Raw genomic sequence first — 26671 nt, forward strand, 5'->3', positions numbered from 1 at the left:
AGGTTTATTTGGCCAGCACGGTCTCTGAAAACAATTCTGTTCTGGTTGCCAATATTTAAAAACTGGGGTTTCGCATAACATTTGTGTATGTATATATAACATCACACACCCACGTACATACATACTCCAGATAAAAATCAATATCAAACACTGCTGATGTGTCTCTTGGAAAACAAGATATCTGGCACCGTGGCAACAGTTACCTAGACCTGAGTAACAGCTACAGCCCCAAAAGGCAGCTGCTCTCTCCGTGAGCAAGATGCTCCCCTCTCCCTGCGGCTCCTTACCTAGTGGGCATCCCTGGTTTATGTCAACTGCTTGGGGCGTGCAGGCATCTGTTTGCAACGTCTGAAGTAGACCTGTAACCCCCTGTTGGTTAACTCAAACCAGACCTTTACTTCCTCAGGGAATCCTATGTACTTCTTCACACAGGTTCCCTTAGCTAGATTAACGCAAGTTATTGCAAAGAAGTCAGGAATGAGGCAGAGCCTTACAGACAGAGAATGACCCAGGTATCCTGGCATGGGGAAGAGAGGACGCCTCTCTTCTCTCCCTAACCCCCCCCCCACACACACACAACACACACACACACACACACACACACACACCCCATTTAAGCCCTCTCACCCCAGGAATGGCCACTCAGTCACAGTAGGTTTTGCCATTCAAGTTTCTCACTGCGAGTAATTAAACCACTTAGCAGTGATGCTTGGGTAATTCTGGTTGCTCCTTGGGTGCTAGCGAGAGCCATTGAACTGCCCCTGATTTCTAACACCCTCCCCCCTACACACGCATCCAACCCACATGCTTATCTATCCCTTGATTCTTCTGTATCTCTGTTTCTCTTTATCCAATTCTGGGAAACTGGGATCTACATGAGGCCAAAGAGGGGGAAAGGGTGGGGTTTGAGACAAAGGGAAAACTGGGTGGGGAAATGATACCAATAAAATAGCATTCTGAGAGTCCATCAGGAAAAACGCTAGTGGAGAGTGTGCTTTGTTACGGCGCGGGCCAACAAAACAGCTCATCTTCTGCCATCATTAGAAAAACAGATGGCAGTGGGGTGGGGAGGAGGGGCAGTGACTCATCCACTGGGCAGGGGGTAGAAAGGGGGAAGAGGAGGCCAAGGGAGGAGGGAGATAAACAGAGGACTCAGAACTGGGAAGAGATCAAAGGGATCCTGAGAATTCCCTTCTGCTGCTTCCATGTGTGATGGCAGGAGGGAGGGTGGGTGACAGGGCTGGGAGCTGGCTTCCGTGTTTCCCGGAAGGTTACAACACAGAGCTTTCCTCGTGTGTCTTCCCCTCCTCCCTGCACCCCCAACGCATCCTCCTGATCCCTTATCCTGAGCTTCCTAGGCTCCTGTCAGTCCCTTTGTTGATGTGACAAGGAACAAAACTCCACTCCCTCCTCCGATTCCCCTGCCCACCCACTACCACGCACAGCTGAGCCTCAAGTGGTTCTCAAAGTGTGGCCTCTGGACCAGCACAATTGGCATCTCCTGGGAACCTGTTAGAAATACACATTCTCAGGCCCCGTCCCACACCTACTGGATTGGAGACTCTGGGAGTGGGGCCCAGAAATCTGTGTTTTTAACAGGCCTCCAGGTGCTTCTGAAGAGTTCTGAAGTCTGAGAGCCACTGCCGTGGCCAACATGGGAGGAGTCAAGAAGGTTCCCAGCCTGTGGAGCCCCAATTTGAAGCTCTCTTTGTCCGGGAGTAATTCTAGCCAACATTAATTCCACTCTGAGTATACTACAGTATTTCCTGGGGCTCTCTGGTTAGGAAAAGGTTTGAAAGGATAAGATTTTGCTTCTGGTGTCCCAGCAGAGGCGAGGAGGAGGAAAAAAAGAAAGAAAAAAAAAAACCACGTAAGGGTGGGAGGAAGAAGCAAAGAAAAAAGGAGTATCAGTGCCCACCGGAAAGGAAAGGAATTGAGTCAGACAGGGGAGGAGACGGGGAAGAAACTCTGAAGAAGTAAGTAAGAGATGCAGAGAGGGGGTGAGACTGGGAGAGAAAGGGTGAGAGAGGCTGGAACTGGTCACTTGGCAGAAACCTAATTCTTTCCTGGAAAAAGTCGGCTAAATATATTAGGGACAACTGAAGAGCGTCAAAGACAGACGGAGGGAAAACAGACGCAGAGGCAAGATAAACCAAAGAGGGCTCGGTGGATGAGAAGTTTTTAAAAAGTGCTGCACAGAAATCTGAGCTCAAATTAGACATTGGTTCCCCGGTATCTAGAAGGAGTTTTCCTTTTTTTTTTTTTTTTTTTTTTTTCCTCTACGATACCGAGTATAACTGTGAGATGTCCTCTTCAGATATCCCGCCTCGGCAAAGCTGAGGACCTCATACTTCATTCCACTCAGTGAGCCCAGGACAGTGAGACCATCAGCTTGCTAGCCTACCAACCATGTCCCGCTTCGTGTCATTTCTGCTCCTTGGTGCCCTGTCCCCTTTGCCACGAGCTTGGGCTTTCCGCCCTCCATCATTCTATGCCTCTTGCATTCTTTAAGAGACAGCTCTGAGGTTTTCTCTGCCGGCTCCTGTGTAAATAATGCCGCCTTCTCATCGTCACCTGTGTTCCCGTTGTCTGAGCCAGAAAACGTGCATACTACATATCTGCAGCCCAGACCTGTTCGTACATTAAATTAGGGTTTTCTGGTTGTTTCTCGAAACTCAACCTGAGCCTCCTGGTGTTTTCTAGTTCTTTTGTAAGCTACGCATGAGCAAGGAATGGTAGCTTTGTGGGTGGAGAGATTTTGGACAGCGTAGGTTCAAATCCTGGGCCGGCTGAGCAGTGTGAGCCTTCGAGTCTTAATCGGTGTTGGCAAGTGGGGACAACAAAGCTACCTTAAGGAGCGGTGGCAAGGAATTAATGTGATAATGTACATGAAGCGCTTAAGCATCTGCCCTGTCTGGTTCATAGTCAGTGGTTATAAAGTAGTGGCATTTGTTGTGAACCATTAGCCACTTTGTGAGCACTTCCTGAATGAGTAGAGCAGAAAGCACAAGGCTGAAGTGCTGATGTGGTCTCTAGAGGCGTAGGTGCAAAGTCTGATCAGAAAAGGGACAGAACAACAGGAGGGAAGGGAAACCGGCCATTCCCGTGGGAAGCCCCCTGAGACCCGTAAGTCACAGACCGCTTGGAGATGGCTGCCGTGTCCACTCAGTCACCAGGTCAGTGGTGAGCCGATCATCACGTGAGCAGCTCTCCACACCCTGCTGTTGAGCCCCTCAGCCCCCCTCGCTAAGGCCTCAGCATTCCTTACCTGGGCTACTGCATTGGGCTCCTAACTGTTCTTCCTACTCCCAGACCGGTGCTCATTAAAATTACAGACAAGTATACAAATCGTCTAGGACAACTGTGCAGAAAACAAACACTTACTCTGCCAAACGCTCGTCCAATAAAGTGTACTCTTTTCCTGGCATGGCAAGAGAAAGAGAGAGGGAAGGGGGCGTCTTCATTTTGTGGGTGATAATTCTATCCGCGAACACTATGATACTGTCAGATCACATGTGTTATCCTCTCTCCCTCCCCCCCGTTCCTTCCTTTTCTTCCTTCTTTGCTCTTTCATAAAGTCCTATTTATTAATTCTGCCAAAGTCCACAGCCCTAGGTTCCACTTAGACTAAGAACACCTTGTGTTCCAGGGAATGCGGCTGGGAATAAAGACCACACTCGCGGTCCATTTTTGGGTAGAAAAGATTAATTTCTTTCCTGCTGGATGATTAAAATTGAGTGCCCATTGACCTATGTTTTGGGGCTGCTTTTTCCACAAGCGTGTATTTCCTGCAAGTTTATTGTCAGCAGCCCCCATTTGGGATTACAGTTTCTGATATTCTCTCTTCAGTCCTTTGCTGTTTTGTGTAGAGTTGTGCCCTTCCTGTTCCAAATGCGGGAACTGTGAAGGACAGAGGCAGAATTGTGTTAGAATAATCAGGATCAAGTGCTGACTCTACACTTGCTAACTATGTGGGGACAGGGTCTTATTGATATAATTATATATATATATTAAGACTGACGTGGGGCAGCTGCATGGCTCAGTCGGTTGAGCGTCCGACTTCGGCTCAGGTCATGGTCTCACAGCTTGTGAGTTCGAGCCCCCCGTCGGGCTCTGTGCTGACAGCTCGCAACCTGGAGCCTGCTTCGGATTGTGTGTCTCCCTCTCTCTCTGCCCCTAACCCACTCGCATTCTGTCTCTGTCTCTCTCAAAAATAAATAAACATTAAAAAAATGAAAAAAAAAAAGACTGATGCAACAGTCAGCTTACACCCAGTTTCTATCGTTATGAGTGTTTATTATTTACTATAGGTAGCCATGGTTAATTGATGTTCCTCAGGCTTCCAGTAAACTTAGGAAGCCTTTTAAGATTCCTAAGGAATTCCTTGGGAATTTCAAGGGAGTCTCTCTGGGCGTTAGCTGCCATTTCTGCTAACAACTCTTATACATACACTTGCAAATGCCTATCGCTTCACTTACCACATCGTTTCAAGATTATTGGATAGATCCATCCTTCCAACAGACTACAAGCTCCCAAGTGGTCAGATGTGTGCTTTATTTCCTTTTGTATCCCTCTGAAACATATAACCTAATTCTTCAGTGACACCTGCTTCTATGCCCCTAAAGGCAAGGACAGAGATTTGAAGGTCGAACTTTGGCTTCCAGAGTCTTAAACTGAAACAGATTGGATCAGGCTTCTGAGAAGCAGCGCAGTGGAAGTAAAGGCAGGGAAGAAATAGGAGAAGTGAAGAACAAAAACCCTGCCGTGCACAGAATCCGAAGGGCTTGCGACAGATCCAGTGAGGGCCACGTGGACTAGCAGAAGAAAGGCCGTCTGGGGCTTAGAGGCAGGCTTGAACCTCGTTTCCATCCTTTATCGCACGACTCCTTGGGCAAGTGAGCTACCTTCTCTGAATCTAAGTTCCCTCAGCTTTCAGTTACATGGATGTAATTTATCTTTCAAACTTGTTGGTCAGAAAATTATGGAGGCACAACCCATGGGGATGTAGTTTGGGGCCTTCCGAGAGGTCACACTTCAGTAGAGTGTGGGTCATGCTAATTCAGAAATAACTGCAACCCTCCCCCCCCCCCAACCCTGTTTCTGGGAATTTTGGATCTGAATCAAAAGATTAAGATTTTGGTTAGATGTTTGATCTTAATCGTGCCCACGGGTCCTTCTCTTAAAGAGCCACTCTTCCGGTTTGTGGCCTCTTCGGTTGGCCTTGATGTCTTACCCGGTGGATGGGTTACACTTTGGGAATCTGTTGGCACTGTCCTTCCTTGGCGTCAGTTCCAGGCCGGTCCTGCTTTTGGTTTTACTACTTTCATCCTGGTCCCAGCTGGCAAGAGAAAACTCAGACTAAGCTAGGGTAGATAGGAGAGTCGGAACATGATAAAGGGAGCCTATTGTATGAATGTTCATTAAACAGCAATTGAGTGTGTGATAAACGTTAATGGGATTTCATCTATCTGTAATACTGAGTGGCTTCTGTTTCAGAAGGAAAGTTAAGGTTTTTGCCACTGTTCTTTTTCATATGCCAGTGACGGGCAGGACCCACGTCTGTGCATGTACCCTGAGGGGGGAAGGGGCCAGGCAGATCTGGAGGGAGATTTGGTTAAGGATTGCTAATGAAGATTCTCTGATGCCCTATCTAAGCCATTCTGATGTTCTTGAAGGAATGAGGAGCCCTTAGAAAACTGGAAGCGAAGCTGTGCGGTATATACGGTTTCACTCAACCGACTGAGCCACCCAGGCACCCCAATATATACCGTTTTAAAGGCAAAGGGGGTTGAACAATAATGGCTATGTGCCTGCAAGTTTGGTTTTCTACTAGTAACAGTTCTAAGTTCCAAGTCCATGTCCTATACTTAAAGGAACATGCCCTCCCTTCCAACTGTCTTGTTTTGTGACAGAATGATTTGTCAGAGAGATAAAGGAGAAATCACTTCTTTTTTATTTAAAAAAATTTTTTCATTTTATTTATTTGAGAGAGAGAGTGAGAGGATAGGGGCAGGGGGGGGGGGAGAGAGAGAGAGAGAGAGAGAGAGAGAGAGAGAGAGAGTCTTAAGCAGGCTTCATGATCAGTGCAGAGCCCGATGCAGGGCTCGATCCCACGACCCTGGGATCATGACCTGAGCTGAAACCGAGTTGGACACTCAACCGACTGAGCCACCCAGGGGCCCCAAGGAGAAATCACTTCTTAAACCTAGCAGATGTGTCATACTAGGTCAAATGAGGTACTCCCTCTCCCCCATTTAAGATGGCAGCTAGGGAGTTTGACCATGACACGGATCGTTACTGTGGATTGTGCCAAATGGGGTGGCGCATTCAGTGGAGCACTCAAGGCTTCTTTTGGCTGCACCCCCATCTTTACTGATTTGACACGGGCAAAGGACTTGGTGAGTTGTTTTGATTAAAAATGTGCTTAATAATTACCTGGGGTTCTTACTTTTAAAATGCAGATTCTTAGGTTCTGCCCCTACCTCCTCATTCTTACATATCAAGTCTGGTGTGAAGTCCAAGAATTTGCTTTTTTTCAAAAAAAATTTTTTTAATGTTTATTTATTTTTGAGAGAAAGAGAGAGCACAAGCAGGGGAGAGGCAGAGAGAGAGGGAGACACAGAACCTGAAGTAGATTCCAGGCTCTGAGCTGTCAACATGGAGCCCGATGCGGGGCTCAAACTCACGAACCGCTAGATCATGACCCGAGCCGAAGTTGGACACTTAACCAACTGAGCCACCCAGATGGCCCAGAGAACTTGCTTTTTTTAATTTTTTAAAAATTTTTCGCTAACGTTTTATTTTAGAGACAGAGACAGACCATGAATGAGGGAGAGTCAGAGAGAGAGGGAGACACAGAATCGGAAGCAGGCTCCAGGCTCTGAGCTGTCAGCACAGAGCCCAGTGTGGGCTCTAACTCACGAACCATGAGATCAGGACCTGAGCTGAAGTCAGACACTCAACTGACTGAGCCACCCAGGCGCTCCAAGAATTTGCTTTTTTTTAACAAATGCCCCAGGTGCTTCTAATACAGGCAATGCTTAACTGCACTTTGAGAAACACTGGGCAGGAATAAATACACTCGTAGATAATAGTATCCAGCAGTACCTTGTATCTTGGGACAAAGGATGTGTCTTTCGATAGTTCTTGAAAAAATGAAGTCACCTGAAATAGGATGCAGTTCAGAAAGGTCCAGGATAGAGGTACAAGCATCTGGCCAATAGTAATAAAACTAAAATCCTTAGAAGCCAGAGAACACTGGAGATTGTCTTAAAATTAGAGTGAAGAAAAATTTTAAATTCTGCCTCATCAGGGGTACACAGCACCTTAAAACAACAAGCTCTAGGACAGTGAGTGGAAAGGGGACCAACGGAAAACCTGAGGGTCTCCTTGTCTTTTTTATTCTTCTCATTACTGGTCTGATCCTATTTTCTCTCTCAGTCTAGCTTCTGTAGCATAGCCATTAGAAAATCCTGAACAGGTTGAAGTAACAAAAATAATATCAAAAGATTGATAATAACTCCTTTGGGGAAAAAAAATCCAAAGAAACTGGGATTTTTAAGCCAAAGAAGAGAAAGATAAAGACTCGTGTAGTAAATATTTTCTCTACAGAAGAGTTCACAGTCACCCCCTCCCAGTAACAACGGCACATTAGATAATGGGTTTGAGAACCGAATGAACTATTTAAGGCTGCGTGAAATATCCTGGAAGTGTTAGACTTTATACAGGGTTATAAAGACATGTGTTTAAAAGGCATATTAGCCTTGGGAGCGTTGAAAGGGGATGTGTATTGTCCTCTCTCTGACACGGTTAAGTTTTCTGCTGCCTCAAACACAGAACATGGTTTGGTATTCTCTTTCCCTGCAGATCTAGCATGCCATGGATTTAAATGTAAATATATTGGTGTTTTCTTAAAGCAACTGGTAGAGATATTTTTATGTATCGTAACTGTAGGAGGACACCCTTGATTGGAATTTGTATAGGAGGGAATTGGGAGGTGGAAAGACCCGGTGAGGAGGAGTTGGGGACGAATTTAGCTTCAGCAGAGTGGCTGCATTTATTTAAATGTAGGTGGGCAGTTGTATTTTTTTTACACATTTAGTAGTTGATACCGACAATGCTTCCATCACTAATTCCTTCCATCTGCTCCACCATTCCTTGGATTCTTTCTTCTGTGTTGTCTTGGACCACTCCCCCTGCCTCCCTTTCACTATTTGTTATTTCTATTCCAGATGCTAGCCCTGTTAGCTTGTGCTTCTTGATCGCTCATGGGCACTGCCTGGCTTTACTGCTGTCAAGTCTATGGGATGCAGGGGCCAGTGTGTAATTCATGAGGTGGAAATGGTGGCATGAAAATCAAGGTTTTATTGTACCGTTTTTTCTTGCCCAGAGTTTGAGCCAAGAGAGAGGCACTCGAGTCCGACTAAAAAATCCTGTTCTAAGGGATATGCTTTGTTCTGGGGCTCAGACTGTGTACAGCTCCGATGGAGATGATCTGAGGTCAGGGATGGGAGAGGCTGGCAGTGTGTGTGTGTGTGTGTGTGTGTGTGTGTGTGTGTGTGTGTGTGTGTAAATAGTGATAGTTCTTCACATCCGACCAGGTGAAGCTCCACGGCAGGGTGACAAAACTTATCACCACAATCATAAATTTGAGGGATCTTTATTCTTAAAGGTGAAATGAAATGTGTGAGTGTCTGGGAGGCTCCGGTGCAGAAATCCCACATTCCCTGTGGCAGCTAAAGTGGCTGGCCCTCCTGCAAGAAAGCAGGAAGGAACATTTTCTCCCAAGTGAAATATTTGAAGACCGAAGTGACTCAGACAGTTTTGTATTTCACCCATAGAGTTCTCTGAGACTCAAGTGGGGCAGCGTGGGCTGGCCCGGCACCTGCAGAGATCCAGAATACACCAGGGCCCCGCCTGAGGTGCGCCTGGACACCTGTCAGGAGGATTCTCAGCTCCCACTCTGGGTGCAGATGCCCTGGGGAGGGGGTGGGCAAGCAGTTGTGCGGGCCCTCCGGGTGGTTCCAGTGCACTCCCGGGTTTGAGACCTGCCTGCAGAGCTAGAATAGCTCAATAGTGACCACTGTGGGGGCTTGAAGAATGTACCAATGCCTGTCTGATTTGAAACCTCTCTCCTGGGGCGCCTGGGTGGCTTGGTCGGTTAAGCGTCTGACTTCGGCTCAGGTCATGATCTCACGGTCCGTGAGTTCGAGCCCCGCATCGGGCTCTGTGCTGACAGCTCAGAGCCTGGAGCCTGTTTCAGATTCTGTGTCTCCCTCTCTGTCTGTTCCTCCCCTGTTCATGCTCTGTCTCTCTCTGTCTCAAAAATAAATAAACGTTAAAAAAAAATTTTTTTAAAAGAAACCTCTCTCCTTTCTTCCCCTCAGCCTCATGGTGAAACCTGTCCAGCCATTCTTTTCTCATTTCTATCCTTAAGATTCATCTCTAAGACTATGCTCTTTAGAAACGCCATGCCATCACCAGATAGTCACAAATTACTTTGAATAAATGCCCATGGCTTGAACTTCGAAGCGTGACCAGGTGGGATGGGTACTGGTTCTTCAAAAAACTCCAGAAACCCCCCCCCCAGAAAAATCCCCAAATTCTCACTTGAGTATGTCTTTATAAATTCCTTAGTAGAAAGAGAAAAATGAATCCTTTTTAGGATATCTGTATGCAGAAATCCAAATGTTCTAGGGGCGCCTGGGTGGCGCAGTCGGTTAAGCGTCCGACTTCAGCCAGGTCACGATCTCGCGGTCCGTGAGTTCGAGCCCCGCGTCAGGCTCTGGGCTGATGGCTCGGAGCCTGGAGCCTGTTTCCGATTCTGTGTCTCCCTCTCTCTCTGCCCCTCCCCCGTTCGTGCTCTGTCTCTCTCTGTCCCAAAAATAAAATAAAAAACGTTGGGAAAAAAAAATTAAAAAAAAAAAAAAAGAAATCCAAATGTTCTATTCCAACTTCATCACTTGCACCCTGTGTGGTTATGCCGTAGTTTAACTTCTCATTCCCTTTCCATTTATATTTTGTCATTTAAATAATAGCCAGCAATTAAACTTCTCCTTGCCACGTTTTAGCTGTTTACAGATCAGATATAATAATCATTCCTTCCCTGCTGGTTCTCAGAGGACACATCATATGGGCTTGCTTGTCTTTTGCATTCTTGCCAAGTCCTTTAGGATCTATGGGTGAGAAGGGACCATAAAAATGTTAATTATGGCAGGAATAATAACAGCCCAGATGCCAATAGCAGGGACAGCCACTCCGCTTCTGGTAGGGATAGTGTAGGTTCTTACAAATCTAAATCTAAATATGTGTTAGCCGTGTTAAAATCCAGAGAAAAATGGAAAATTAGCTTAAGTTGGAGCTGCCTTCCAGGCACAGCGACTGCCAAATTCCGATCCCCTCGAGATTTGTTTGTGAACGTCGCTGCCAGTTTTGTGCAATCTCTGCACGAGGCTGAAAAATCCGGGCATGTCTTTGGGCTTGTCCAGAGTTCTATTCGGTTCAGGGCTCTACTTCAGATCCTCCAGCTGGAATCTCTGAAAATCAGACTCCAAATGTTAATCAGGACTAGGTTTTCATTTTGAAAGCTAAAACCATTGTGTTTTCCCTCCCCTCACTTTTTAAAAGAGTGAAACACGGAGAGCACGACCCATGCAAATTGTAAAACCTCATCTAGATTAACAACATTCAGGAGAATTTATGCCTCTCTTAAACTCCCCTGGAGCCACGCCGTGCATCCTGGTGGGCTTTCTAAGGGACTGCATTTGGCTTTCTTTGTCTTCTAGGCTTCCTGGGTGGCCGGCTTTCTCCCTCTGCTAATTCTCTTTACGACATGACATCCGGGTTGTCCCTTTGTCTCCTCCCACCGCACCCTTTTTCTGATTTCTCTGTGCTTTTCCCCTTTTTTTCTGTTCTTTTTCTTTATCATCTCTAGCCTGGGCTTGAAGGCAACGTAAATACTACCCGCCTGCAAAACTGGCATCACAGAAATGCTACCTTCTTTTCTTTAACCCGCCTGACCTTCCAGATTCTTCCCGATGATTATAACTGAGGTTAGAATTAGCAGCAAGCAGATATAATCAGGTTCTATACATAAAAAACTCTACCCCTTTTCACTTTGCACAGAGACATTGTTCCCCTACCACTTCTACGTGTGCTTCTAAAATGTGTTTTAACACAGTTAAGCACAACTCAAATACGTGCACTGAGACTGTTCATGAATCTATAGAGCATTGGTTAGTATACTATCTACCACCATGATCACTGGCACAACGTCTTTATTAAATAGTCATAGAAGCAAACTCTTTCAGAAAGTGCATATAGTTTGAGTCATTTCTAGTTCATTCTACTAAAATCCACATTTCTTTCAGGTGGAATTATTTGCTTATATGCTTTATTGCAATGACTGAGTGGCAGCAAGTTATGCTATTAGACATCTTACCTTACTTTTTAGTCTCTAAAGTACAGATGTGTACCTATACGCATGTTGTGTGTGTGGGTGTGTGTGTTTGTGGGTCTGTTGTTCTGACTAACCCGGCGGTGAGTAATGACAAAGAGGGTGACACTCCCAAGTTGATTATTTGCAAACTGCAGCCAGCACCGCGTGTAGAAGAAAAGCTACACATCTCAACCCCAGACTAATGGGTTTGAATCTCAGCTCCACCCTTATTTGTTTTATTTTTGTGTAATATTTTTTAAACTGAGCTTTAATCCTATAAAAGTAATACCTGCACCTAGTTTAGAGAGAGCCATTTGGCACCTCTAGTTTTATTTGGAAGATGAACAGTACCTGCCCCTCTGCCATCTGACCTCAGGCTCTCTGGGCAGAGGGGATCCTTTCGTGTCTTCTTTCCTTCTTTGGTTTCACTTCTTTGATTTCTTCTGGAAAGTACATCTGTAAACATCTGTATCTACACACACATATCTATTTAATAATTCTTCTGCTAATCTTGATTTTCTTTTCTCAATTAGGACATTATTAACTGACTTCCTAATATGGAAGATGAGTTTGAGCTCTCTGAGACCATCGCTCACTCACACACACACACAGACACACACCCCTGTACTGCTGCCGGTAGGGATGCCTGACACTTCTAATTCCTTAGCTTTTCTGGGGTTCTATTTCATTTCAGACATTTAGGTATCTGTTTTCTCAAATTTGTGATATCAGTTCCTGCTCGCCCATCCATTTTCCACCCTCCTACGTGTTGAATTCTCGATTGGCTATCATTCTCTCTCATATCCTCTTTTATTTTGTAAGTTCTTACCTTTTTGATTCCTTTCTGGTCATTTGAGTGGGGTGTGTAGAGGGAACTGATATAGAAACAAATTCAATTCCTATGTTTTACCAGCAACGAGCCTGGGACATAGTACGTGCTCAGTGAGCAGCACACTCTTACTACCAATTCCTTCAACAGAGTTTATGCCTCTGTGGAAGGAAAAAGACGCACCTGGCAGAGACCACATATCTTTTTTGGTATCTTTTCCCTGCATTGTCTTTTCTAACTTCTTATTTCAGCCTAAAGCCAAGCAGAAATCTCTTTAAAGGTAGCAAACTCCTGAAAGTGTAAGTTTTAGATTAAGAAGCACTAATTCACAGAATAGACATTTATTGCATATGCATAGTATGAGACTCTAGGGATGGGAAGTGAAATGAGACAGGGCTCCTGTCTCCTGGGAACCCCATGTCCGATCTGCGGGAGAGGCATGCTCAACGTGCTGTGGGAACAGTGCAAAGAAAGTGGTTGCATTTGCTTACGGAGCGGGCAGGAAGTAGGTGGGACATCAGATTTGGGAATAATTTTATAGCAAAATGGCACTCCTGTGGGGCCTCGAGGGATGTAATAATTTCATCAGTTGGAGGTGAAAGCCCTGTGGGCAGGGAGGATAGTATAAGCACAAGGCACGGGGGTTGAAAACACAGAGGATTTCTGGAGAAGCACCAGAGGATGGGATATGTGGAGACTACAGGTGAGGCTAGAGAGGCATGGGCTAGATTAAAAAGAGGCTTGAATGCTGCCATGTTTTGGATACAAGCTTTATTCTGGAGGCATCGAAGAGCCTCACTTTTTTGTTTTTACTGGAGACGGCAAGATCAGATATGATACACTGTTGGAGATGAAGCCCATGGAGAAGAGACAGGTGATCAGTAGACTGGTTAGGAAACAACGTCTGTATTTTAAGAGAAGGGATGAAAGCCCAGACTTGGCTCCTGAGTGTAGAGATAGAAAGAAGTAACCACTGAGGGGTTTCCTTTGAAGGCATCAAACTGATTCTAGAATCACATCCTGTAGGGAACATGAGGTTCTGTATCCAAGTCACTGGTGCTTGGGTGGTTAGTGAGTGCCATTAACCTCTGTAAAGAAAAAGAAGTAGGCTTGTAGGAGGGGATGATGGGCTTGGGCTTTAGACGGGGTGAGTTTAGTGGAATTGGAAATAGAAGTTCAAAAACACAGTCTCAGTTGGTGACTTAGGTTGAGAAAAGAGGAAAGTAAGGATGATGATTGAAGGTGGCAAATGGATGAGGACATGCAAGGCATTTGAATGGGGACAAGAAAGAAAAAGACCTGGCAGGTGATAATAAGGGAGAACAGAGGAAGTGAAGCTAGTCAAGGAGATGGGAAGAGAATGATTGGAAAGGTAGAAGGAAATGAAGGAGAGAGTGGTCTCAGAAAAACTGTGAAAGAAGAGAGACTTCCGGAGAAGGAGATGGTGAATAGCGTTAACTGCTACAGAGTAGACAACAAGTTGATTATTGACATGAGACCACTAAGTTTGTGATTTAAGCACTCACTGAAATCCCTGGCACAAAGGTAGCAGTGGGGCGGGGGAGAGGGCAAATGGGTTGAGAAACGGATAAGAAAGTTGGTGCAGCAAATAAAAATTATTGTTTCCAAAAGTTGGCCAGTAGAAGAAGTGCCATGGGCTGTCATTTAAGTGGAAAACAGTATCCATGGAAAGACCTTTGATGTGGACGAGACTTGAATGTATTTATTGGCCTTGGGTAATAATCTGGTTGACGGACTGGAGACCCAAGGTCTCCAAGAGAGCATAGAAGGGATTACAAATGCTCTGAGTCAAGTGAGAAGGCAGTAACAATGACTAAAGACAAAGTTTGTAGAGTAGCAGGTGGAATTCTAGAATCCAGGGATTCCATGTACAACGGCTTCTCATTTCTCTGTGCGAACTTTCCCATCTCAGCCGATGCCAACTGCATACTTCCAGTTGCCTAGGACAGAACCCTCGGTGCTATCTTAATTCCTCTCTTTCTCTCACCCTCCACATCCAATGCATCAGGGAATCCCAATAGCTACTAAAATGTATCCACAGTTCATCCACTTTTTGCTGTTCCAACTGCCTCCACCCTGGTTTGAGCTGTCATCATCTGCTGCCTGCATTGGGGCAACAGCCTCTTGGCTGGTCACATGACCACCGCGTGGTCCCTTCCCAGCTCAGCGGCCAAAGGATGCTGTCAAAATGTACGTGAAAGCTACGCAGGCCTCTGCTAAACCCTTCTAACCATGCTCCTTTCACTCAGAGTGAAAGCCAGTGGCTTACAACGGCTCACACAACCCCCCAGATGTTCCCTCTCTGACCATTGGGTTGAAAACTATAGCTATCCTGACTCCCTCATTCTCACCCATCCCCCAACACAGAGCAGTCCTGCTTCCCTTACATTGTCCTGTTTCTTATAAGACTTTCTAATTTATGAAATAATGACTTGTTATCTTTAATGTCTATTTTCCCCCACTGGGATTTGAGCTTCACAGGGCAGAACTTTTTATTTATTTTATTCACTGTTGTATCTCGTGCGTAATAAAGTGTTACAGTGTCTGGCGCATGGTAAATGCTCAATAAATACCTTCTGCATGGATGAATGAGGTAGAAAGTTACGGGCAGCCACACATGTGGGAGAGGACTAGCAGTGGCTTAACAACCTTGAGCAACTTGATTACTTAGGGGAAAAGGACAATTTTGCTAACTCGGGAAGAGTAATAAGGTTGCCAGGAGACCCTGAGTTTTTGATTCCTTTAAGAGTCCTTTCTACTGAACGCTTTTTGGTGTTAAGTCTACAGTCGGCATGGCCCCGGCCTGGGACTTTGGGGATGGATGAAATCTGGTTTCCCAGGATCCATTCAGCTCTTTGAAGGCTGTTTGTGCGCTGCGGAGAGAAAACTTGGCTCCTCCTCTTACCTTTCCTTGGTTGTGTGACCTCCATCAGAGCCATTTAACTCATACGGGAAAACAGTATCTTCCTTGGTTGGCTTGCAAAGTTCTTTTGGCTCTCAAACGAGATGCTGTTTGTGAAAGCATTTGTAGACACTACATGCCACACGTGAGTAGGGGATTATCATCGCTGTCATCATCCCTGTGTGAGAAGCAAGGCCAGGCAGAGGCATGGCGACGCTGCAGGGGACACAGGCCTCACGTAGAGCCAGAGCTCCGGAGCGAGGGATCTGAATGTCTGCGGGCAGGTGTGCTCGTAACGTAGCAGCAAAGAACGGACAAAGGAGAAGTGCAACCTCTGCTGCTCTCCTTTAGACTCAGTCTGATCCCTTTCAGGAATCAGGTCTACAATTTTCAGCTAAATTTTGTGTCTCTTTGGCTCTACCTTTCCGAGCGTAAGCACCCAAAGTGGACATCAGAGCCTTGTGTAAGGGGCCGACAGCAGCCCCCGCTGGAGGCTTGCCAACAGCGTGCCAGCTCCAGCCCAGCATCTTAGGGCCCCTTCCTCCTTCAGAGGATGACCACTGTCCCTGGAGGATGTAACCCCTCCACCTTCTTTCTCCTGCGTTTCGTTGAAGAGAGTAACAGGGGTAAGAGAGAAAACGAGTCTTCGAATGCTTAACCAAACTGGAAAAAAAGGGCAAAACAAAACCATACACCTACTTTGAAAACAGACTTATTACCTCTTTCTCGTCTCAGCACCCCTAGCCCAGCGAGCCCAGTGAGACTTTTCCCCCCGTAGAGTCTCCATAGCCTCTTCAGCCTTATACATTGTTTTCCTTCCTATTTAAGCTCAGTAATGAGAGCTTGGCAGGAGAAAAATTCAAATGGGTCAGGAGGCCCTTGTGGCTTTTCTTGGGCTTGTTTTCCACAGCCCGTTCTAGCCTGCAACATACTTTGCAAGAATGAGTTGGCTGGAGATCTAACCCACGGTAAGAGGCCACCACCGAGGGCAGCATCGCAGACCCAGTGAGACTGGAGCCACGAGCAGACTTCCTGAAGCACACAGCCTGGGTGTTTCCTTACACACGCACATGCACACACACGTGCACACACCGGGGATCCTCATCGAGAACAGATGTCGCTCTCCTCTGTGCCAGCCACGTGTCCGGCATGGCATTTTCTTCTGTGAAGCTCCTGGCGACTGTGTGCATCCTTTCTTCTCCCCTCTCTCCACTTTCTCCCTCCTTCTCCTACCCCCTACATCCACTGCATGTACACATTCTCTCCTGATTCATACTGGGCCAGCCTCATATTTTTGTTGTTGTTATTGTTATTGCAAACATTGGATGCTTCCAAAGCTGGGGAAAAAAATAAAAAGAAAAGAGAAAAAGAAAAAGAAACCACAGCAACCCCCAAAGAAAACATGTTCTAACCCAGGAATGTACACTACTTCATGCATGGGAAGCATCTTCCCACCTCTCCAAGCTTAGCTACAGAATCTAGGGCTCCAAATTCCAACACACGAAAAAACAAATTCATCCAGCTTTTCTGTGTGAGCCTCATGCCATTTCCCAATCTAAAAGCTTGCTGCTCCCCCCAATGGCTGGGATTTGCAGAAGAGTCGTAGCCTCCTTTCCCGACTTATACCCTGGTCACTAAGCTACGACCACTGCTTCATACCCATTTATTCATTTCCTCCCTTAAAATATTTCTGAGTGTCCAGTTTGTGCTGAGTTACAAAAGTGATTAAGTTAACTTCCTAACCCAGTCTGTGCAATAGAGGTGAGCAATCAGTTGCTACCCCATGAGTATAGCAACACAGAGATACGTACAAAGTCACATGGGGACACCGAGAATAAAGCAAATAGCTTGTCCCAGTCACACAGAGATCTTCTAGAAGGGTAACCTTTTGAAGGATAAACAGAAGCATGTGGAAAGGCAAAGCTGTGAAAGGGAGTGGTGCAATGCAGTCATCAAATTTGTCCGTAATAATGCTGTATAACAAATAATCAAGCACCAGGGCCTTTTAATAACAAGATGTATTTCTCACTCGTGCATCTGCAGGGTGACTGAACTCGTTCTGCTTTAGGTTGTGCGTTGGGTCCAGATATACTCCACGTGTCTGTCACTCAAGGTTTCAGGGTCAGCAGCTACTATTCAGGTTCTGTTAACTCTTGGTGGATAGCATGGGCACAAAAGGACCAGCAGAGGCATGCCAGCACATTCAAAACCTCTGGTCAAACGTAGTGTGTGTGATACACACTCACATTCTGTTGGTCAAGACAAGCCCCATGGCTAGGTCCAGAATTAGTAGGAAGGAGAATTAGACTCTGTTGATAGAGAAGTCATGACAAAGGAAGAGAGTGGAAGGAACAGTGGACATGTAATGTCATCTGCCAGTCAGTCAAACATTTGTTGCATTTAAATTCATTCTACCCGATCCCAAGACACTCCAAAAGTCTTCCCCAATCATAGCATCAGGCTTGAAATCTAGACGATCGTGATTTACTATTAGGTTACAATGTGCTTCTCTTAATCTAGAGCCTGGTGTTCAAGTTCTCTACCTTACACACACCTGATGAAAAAGGTGGGGCAGAGAAAAGACACCTACAGTAAATGACCCCTTTCAGGGAGAATAATGAGAGGCACGTAACAGTTACCGGCCTACGACAATTCTGAAATCCCTCTGAGACAAGTTGTAAAAAATCCCTACTCTTAGAATAGGGAGTATCTTGTTCAGTAGCATTTGATTACTCCTTGGGTATAACTCCCGGGGAGTTCTTCATGGCTTTTGGCTCTGCTGGCTTGGGAGTCCTTCATTTTCCATCATCCTCTTAGGCCACAAAAAGGAGCTTTGGAGAACATCCCTCCACTGGAAGCTAAGTGGTTCTCTCTGCCTGCTTTGTTGTCGTAGACTATGGGGGACCCAAAAATCTTTTCATGTTCTCCAGCTATAAGTCTCTTTTAATCCAAGCTGATGGTACTTTTGGCAGTTCAACTCACAGACTTTATTGGTTTTGTATACATTTAATTTTAGTTAAATCCATATACCAACAGCTATCCTCACAAGTCTTTTCCAGATGTGGCTCTCTCTGTAGATTTAATTAAAGGTATTCTAAGCTTAAGAGACTTCTCTGGGACAAAGGCCTTGGTCTCTTTTCTAGGAGGCATTTTTTTAAGATGCGAGGATCCCCCAGGTGCCACTTTAGTCCAGTTAAAAGCCTCAACAAAGGGTGTAAAGATCCACCCCTTGATTTGGTCTTTGTCTGAGATTAAGTCTTAAATCTCTAAAGGTGTAAATATTTAAAGCACCCATTCATGTCTTCTGTCTTATTCCTCTGTTCTCTCAAAATGTGGTCTCCATGGTTGCCTCCAAAGGGACGGAAAAGACACAAGAGGGGCCGGTAACCCTTGAGTCCCTTGGAACAGAATTAATACATCATTTCCGCTTGACTTTCTATTTCCCAGTATATGGTCACGTGGCCTCAAGCCCACCTCAAGAGGGTCAGGGAAACACAGGGGATTATACAGATATCAGGTGAACATTAAATATCTCTGTCACAGAGAAAACATGATAGGATGTATACTTTAGGAAGAAAGTCATGATGACAAAAACTTTTGACCATGGAAGTCAGAACCTTATCACCTCTAACCTGAGCTAATGTAATAGTCTCTCACTGAACTGAGAAAGTAGAAAGAAAAGGGGCTGAATACAGAACTATTTCTGCAGTAGAATGGTAAGCGTTTGGATGTTGGATGTGAATACAAGAGAGGAGTTGAAGATGAACTTAATTTGCTTGGAAGGGGGTTGCATGATTATTCTGTGGGCTCACCTCTCACACTGATAATCTCAGTTTACTCTGAAGAAAGCTCAACTTAACAGTTTCCCAACATATAATGCTTGAACATCTACCACGGGGAGTAAAGAAAAACTTGGTTCCTGCCTATGTGGTTGGAGGTGTATGCTATTTGTGTTTTTGTTGGTGTAGCTATTTTGAACATCCAGTTAAACCAGCTTCTGAAAGGCAGGGGGATGTTTAATTCCTCTGTGTTTATATCCACCCCTATCCACCCCCACACACACCCACTGTAGTTCATTATTAAACATACCATAAATAGTCAATAAATATTCACATGTGGTTAAGTAATGCTCATTTAATTCTCTTCTTTGGCATATATTATTTAGTGAATTCTTTATGCATTGAATGTGGACTGGTGGGGTGCAGAACTGGAATTAGTATTTTGTTTTTTAATTAGACAAACCAAGTAGTAAGTTGAATATGCATTATCCAGATGTGAAAGATCCTGAACAAACGGAGATGAAAGCCATGTCCCCAATGTCCTCTCCCTTGTGTTCTGGCTTGAAAGTTTAAAATGCTTAAGTTTAATTTTCACCTCTAGTGCTCATTCCCCAAGTGACCTTGGGGCATGGCCCTTTGTCTCATTTTCCCCATCAGTGGAATATGGATAATCATATTAATCTGTCTCACCAGGCGATGTGAGGACTAATTAAAAATGAGATTAGATTCAACTGAAGTCTTTCTAATGTGAGAAATATTAAACTTGGTGGTGCATGTCTGCTATGCCGTTAGGTTCCTGGGAATGGTCTCTGGCCTTGGAACCACTTATGACCCCAGTGACACGGCAGCTGAGTCACGAGTACCTGGAGCCTGCCCAGCTTGTTGGCCATACTCACCTGTCCTGTGTCTATGCCCCTTGTGCCCAGCCTGATGGCCAGACCCATCCAGGTTGCCCAGTAACTGAATAGCAGAAGCCAGTGATCTTTTAACTTCTTTGGGCTCCCTCTTGAGAGCCGCTTCCTGCCTGTCCTCTCTTACCTTGTTTTCGTGCTCCCTTTTTCTCAGACAGGATCTCTGAAAATCCTTTGTGTTGACAGATCAGGAAAAATAGCTAAATTAATAAATTCACTAACTAAGGCATGCGTGTTGGTCTGCTTGGGCTGCTGTAGTCAAAGACCACAGACTGAGGGACTTAAACACCAGACATTTATTTCTTACAGTTCTGGAGGGCTGGGAAGTCCCAGATCAAGGTGCTGGCTCATTCAGTTTCCTGGTGAGGGCTGTCTTTCTGGTGTGCCGACGGCTGCCTTCTTGCTACGTCTTCACAAGGTAGAGAGAGAGAGAGAGAGAGAGAGAGAGAGGAAGGGCTGGTATGTCTTCTTTAAGAACATTGATCCCGTCATGATATCATCTAAACCTAATGACCTGTTAGAGTCTCACCTCCAGATACCATCATATTGTGAGTTGGGGCTTCAACATATGCATTTTGGAGGAACACACTTCAGTCCCTAACAGCACCACTCATGCTCACTCCACCTGAGTAGAAGACGTTCCGACACATAGAACGAAGTTTCCCAGTTTTCTTTAACAGGTGGCTGCCTGCACTGTATAACTTTAAGGATGCTGTACATACTTCTATTTCTCCCTCAAATATTTATCTCCCACATCTGACTTACGAAGTCTCAAAGTTTCCAAAGTTAAAGTCCTTTTCTCCTCAATAATTTCTATTTTATCTGGTTGCAGATACATATTTATCATTGGCTCCTTAATATGTCAGCTGCTTTCCGGAGAGGTAGGAGACTATGCAGACATTATGGTAGGGATGGACACCTTGGGCAAGGGGGTTTTCAGAGCGAGCAGGGCCCAGCGTGGATGTGGAGATGGTGGGGGAAAAAGAGACCAGGGACTGAAGACAGACTTTGACACAGCCTTGCTGCTGTACCTCAACTACAACAGAACATAAGAGAGAGGATTAGTATCAGGTAACTTGACTTCTGTATTTTTCCTGCCTTACGGCCATATTATGCATAGTTTTTCTATTCCCATACTTGGGCAAAGTAAATGTAAGATCCCTGGGATTACAGGTCGTGATTAAGAGAGAGGAGAATGACCAACCAGGTTATCCCATAGCCGCCTTTGGGAGGGCTATCATTCACCTTCACAGACAGGGAACCATCAATACTCAGAATATCCAGGCTTATTGCACTCGGGAAACAGACAAGAAATAGCTCCTGGTTGCATGGTATATTTAATAACATTACTGAGTGTTTATTATATAGCAGGTGCATACTAAGGAATTATCACCCTTATTATCATTCCTATTTTCCTGATGAGGGAACTGAGGGGCTGAGAATTCAGGTCCCTTTGCAAAGCTCCAGAGGTAGCGAATGTGGGATAAATACACAAACCCAGGCAGTCTGTTTCCAGAGTCCCTGTTCTTAACTGGTAGGAAGATTGAAAACAAACAACACATGAATTAGGAATGTAGGGCTTGTAGAATACTCAACGAAGAGATGAACACAGGGTGCTGGCCACCTGTTGGGACAGCTCCCCAGGCTTTGCAAGCTTTAAGCTGAAAGAAGGGGTGTTGTGCCAGTGAACCCTGCTGAATGAGGACCAGAGACCAGGGAAATGAGAGTGGGGACCTATTTGAAACACATGCAGCCGATCAGTGGAAGAGTGAAAAAGATACACGGACAAGCGTCCCCTAGATAAAGGGGATGTAAACCAGACACACGGAATAGGTTCCATATGGGTGACAGGGAGGCTCCGTGCATCCACCAATTAACGGAGGACAGAGCAGTGGATTGATGAGTGGGATGGTGTGACAGGTTGAGCTTAAGAACCAAAGTAATCAGCCACACAAATTGAACTGTTTGTAGACACAGGAACTTAGACCAGGGCTAAAAGAGACAAGACTATTGGCAAGAAAATATTCTAGAATAAATATGACACCTCCCTCCTGCTGTTTCTCAACTCAGCCGGACCTGGGTTTTACAGGGGTGACAAAACAGGCCTAAGTTGTGGAGAAAGCCTGGCAGTAATCGGGCAGGAGAGAAAACTGGCCAGGACCCTCTAGGTCTGTGTTTATATGGGAAAAGATATGTAGACCTTATCACTGTGAGCTAGGACAGGGTTTGCTGATTGCTTAGACTCTGTTTCTTAAGGCTGAGTCCTTAGATTTAGTAAGGATTCTTTCTAGCTTTTTTTTTTTAATGAGCAAATTAAAAAAAATTTTTTTTTAATGTTTATTTTTGAGAGACAGAGACAGACCACGAGCAGGAGAGGGGCAGAGAGAGAGGGAGACAGAATCTGAAGCAGGCTCTGAGCTGTCAGTATACAGCCTGACGTGGGGCTCGAATTCACAGACTACAAGATTCTGACCTGAGCCGAAGTTGGATGCTTAACTGACTGAGCCACCCAGGCGCCCCATAATGAACAAATTTTGTGAGAAACACTTAGCATGGTTTGAAAGTCAAAATGTCACAAAAAAACCTTCATCTGCATTTGGTCTCCTACCCAAACATGGCCATTTCCTTTGCAGTACCTCTCCGGTCTGTCTGTTCGTTTTTTGTTTGTTTTGTTTTCTGTTCCATGTTACAACCAGCCAGTTCTGTTTTCTTCAGTTCATATCTGTTTGAGGTGAACTTCTACCTGCTCTGAATCTGATCCCTTCTTTCCGGAACATTTCCCACACTGTCCCCAGATCCAGTCTTTGAAACATAACTTTTATCCTGTTCGTCTGCTCAAAACAAAACACAGAGAAGACAAAACAAAGCAAAACTTCCAGTGGCCTCTATTGTCTTCAGGCTAAGGAGCAGCTAGATTCCTCAGAATGGAGATTTTGACCTAGTTCCTAATGTGGGCCATTAATACTTGAGGCAGAAAACCACAGATACATCGCTTTCTTTTTCATCTGAAATCTTGGCTTATCTTTGCCCTCCTGCTGTGATTTTTCTCCCCACTTCTCTGCCAAATCCTATCCATACTCAAAGATGAAATCTAATCCTATATACTCCATAAAGCTTTTCTGAAATGTCGCAGACCCTTTCCTATTCTGAGCCTTCTAGCTCTTATTGGTGCTATTAGTTACTTTGGGAATTAATCCTCCATTGGCCCATGATTTCTTTCCTATTTTCTCAGACGCTGTTCAGATCCTTCCTTATTCAGTGCTGATGACACCAAAGCTGCTTTAAGGCAGACTTTGTCATACACAGAACATACCGTGTTCCTTGTACCTAGAAGAAGACACACTAATTACGTATCGATTAAATATCCCAAGAATTCAGCAACTAGCCTCACGCCTGGCTCATAGTATATGTTTTGAACTTAAATAGCCTGCATGATCCATTTTTCGTGGATTTCTATAGCATTGACTCTTCCTCAGAGAGTGGCTTTGCATGCTCATAGGTGTGGTGAGAGATTGGACCAGGTTTGCTACTGAGAAGTGGAGTGTGACGTATCATTATGATCTGGTGACAATACTGGCGGCAGGACGGATACGTCAGGATGATTATAGCACAAGCCTGGCCATCGGACAGTGGCTGTACGTCTTTTCTTCACACAGGTTCCTTAATGGCTCAAGTCCTTGGTGTTTTGATTGGCAAAATGGGCATGATAATACATACCTACCTCACTGAGTGATGGTGAGGGCTCGGTAAGATCATGCATAGCATCCACATAGCACAGTGCCATGTCACAGAAAATGCCATATATAAGATAAAAATTGCATCTGGCTTCTATATGATGGCTTGTAGTTTGTAAAAATATTTTTGCCTTGAGGTACATTCCTTATACCAAGGAACTTTCAGAGAAATTGTATACGTCTCTCTGTATACGTATATATATAATAAAAACACATATTTTAATGTTATATATCCATAATATACATGTTATATATGATTATGACACATGTATCTTCTATATGAATATTGTATATATCATATGTACCATATTTATGTGTACGTGTGTATATATGTGTCTGTTATATCTGTGTGTTTTCTGTGTATATGACGTGTACATAATAACGTATATATATACATAATATATGAAAGAAAGTGAGAATGAGAGAGAAAACAAGTCCTGCGAGTTAGACCCCACGAGTACTTGTGAACACTCAAAACAACATAGCTTTAGATTTACTCCAAAGTGCTCCATGTTTGGGAAGAGCTGGGCGTGGTATCAGAATGGCAAAAGGTTCTGTCACCTGCTTTGATTCCTTTAAATAGCTCTTTCCACCCCAGGAGTGTCTGCTTTCTCCCCGAAATTTCTCCCAGTGTGCTCGGTTGCTGAGGAGAGAGTGAGAAAAAGAGAGACTAGGAGAGAGGGAGGGAGGGAGGGAGGGAGGAGGGAAGGAATGAGGGAGAATGGGGAAAGAAAAAAAAAATACGACGCTCAGCAAACAGCAGGAGGGCCAAGAAAAATATTTAATCCAAACAATGAATATTGTCGTTTCCTCCCACAGTCTGCATTCCCAGTCATCTCGCACAGGCAGGCCTGGGGAGCCAAGAAATGCCGAGCTGCCTGGCATGGGTGTGCGTGTGGCGGGGCGCCGGGGGGCGAGCACGCGTGGCGGGCTGCGGTAGAACATTTCCATCGCCAGCCCAGGCCGGCCTCAACCTCCCATGAACTGCAGGCCGGCCAAGGAGTCAGAAGACAGGGATAGAGGGAAGTAGAGGCTCGCGGTCAGAGCGGGACCCCGGCAATCTGCCCCGGGGTCTTCTTCCCCATGCCTTTCCAGCCCTTTCTGCCAGCTGTTTCCTCCTCCTTCCTCCTCCTCTGCCTCCCAGAGCGATGTGAGCCCTTGAGCAGAGCAAGGCTGCCGAAGGTGTCCCTCACGGGGGGTGTGGTCCCGGCACGACAGCTGGCGGAGAGCCAAGAGAGGAGGGGCTGCGTGAGTGACTGCCAGCAGTGGTGACTCGGGCAGGGCAGGTCCCGTCCCACCTGCTCAGCACGGTGGCTGCCATGGCCTGAATTTCTGCTCCCAGGTTCGTTCTTCTGGATCTTTAAGTTTGGTTCCGTAAGGGTCTACTGTCCGTGAACCTGTACCTGGAAGCTCATGCTGAGCCATTCTCAGGTGACGTGTTAGGGAGGGTAATTGATGGAGAGAACGGACACCTGGGGTGGTTGGGAACAACAGAGGAAAGGCACCTTACCTTGGAGGAAGGGCAGGAGGAGTGGAAAGCAGAAAAATATTCTGCCTTCTTAGGTTAGAAAGTGTCTTCTGGAGGGGATCCATGAGTCTCGCGTTAAGAACCCCGTGTGCTGTGTTGGGCACTGTGCTGCTGTGGGGGTCTACTGCTCATGGAAAGAAGCACGAATGGAAGTGTCCCTGCCCCCGGGGGCCTTACTGAGTCCAAACCTCTTGTGTTCAAAGTCTCTATCGTTGACCTTGAAACATGTGGGCTGGTTCCAATTAGCAGGAGGGGAGACAGGAAATTCCCCCGGACAGTTGCTGATGCGTCCCTCTTTTAGAGAAGAAAGCCAAACGCCGTGCAAGCGAGACCCTGGCAGGAGACCTTGCAGGCCACCTCTGCCATCACCACCTCTCCCAGCCCCCATCCAAACAAGAAAACAAAATGACGACAATCAGCGGGCCTACGGGTCTGGCAGTGGAGAGGCGAGCGAGGTCTGATGGTATGTCATTACTGGTTCTTGCCGGGAGCCCAAGCAGACGTTGCTACATCAGGACTCGGGAGAGCTGCCGTGGTTGCCACCAGACAGCCTCTTGAGAGGTGTTGCGGTGTGGTTCGAGAAGCAGGGAGGGCAACAGCATAGGGTTGGGAGTCATTGGCATAAAATCTGGACCAGCCGACTGCTGGGGAAGAGCTGCGGCCGGGCCAAGGGCGAGCGTGGAGGACGGGATTCAGAAGAGAGGTTGGGGGGGGGGGGGGGGGGCTTTGTTGACATGGAGGCCAGCTGTGGCCCGGCAGCGACCTTGCGTGTGATTATGGAGACGTGACCAAGGAATAAGGTCGGTGGCCCGGTCTCATGCAGTTTGGTCGAAGGCAGCTGGAGGTCAGGGCTGGAGGCACAGGGCTTCTTAGCCTGGGTGAGGCCTCCCAGGACACACTCCCATCAGTAGCAGTGGCTCACTACTATGGCATTTCTCCACAGAGGGGCAGGCCACAAACGTTAGGAGGGCCGTCTCATTTGGTTTTTGAGCCCCCAAGACAGCATGATAAGGGCCCATGGGAGAATGTTCTCTTCTATCTCTATCTCTTGGGAAATAGAGCCCTAATTTCGAGCCAACGTTCTTCTGGCACAGATGAATGCAGACTCGACCTGAGTGCCTCGTCTTCACCATCTGGGGCTCTTACCCCCATCCCTACCCCTGCCTGGAGGTGGCTGAGAAGCACCGGGCTCTGTTGGGCCCAGAGGCAGGCCAGCAGGGAAGCGGGCTGGCATACGTGTGTAAGTGAGGTCGAAGAGTCTGCCGTACCGGGTCTTTCTTTGCAGTGAAATGAAAGGGGCTGCTAGGAGGTTGTTTTTGGCCGGAAAGTCAGTCACAGAGCGTCTTCTCACTTTCCTGTTTTCCTGTGGTGCACGTCAGGGAAGAGGTGTCTGTGATGGTTTGGGGTTTTTCAGAGGCTAAGACACTCAAGTCACCACCATGGTTTTGAGGAGAGGCTTGCTTTCCAGAAGCCAGTCAGACCTCTCCCACTCTGTTTTTATAATTTCCAGACCCATTTCCCTTGTCACCT

General features: G+C 46.0%; 1 protein-coding gene across 3 annotated transcripts in view; it reads left to right on the forward strand.

Annotated features, from left to right (window-relative positions):
* PAPPA2 (pappalysin 2) overlaps positions 1 to 26671 on the forward strand; it is a 271960-nt gene that overhangs the window by 232939 nt on the left and 12350 nt on the right. The gene's annotated exons all lie outside the window — the stretch shown is intronic.

Source organism: Neofelis nebulosa, chromosome 15 (genome assembly GCF_028018385.1).
Source record: "Neofelis nebulosa isolate mNeoNeb1 chromosome 15, mNeoNeb1.pri, whole genome shotgun sequence".
NCBI lineage: Eukaryota > Metazoa > Chordata > Mammalia > Carnivora > Felidae > Neofelis > Neofelis nebulosa.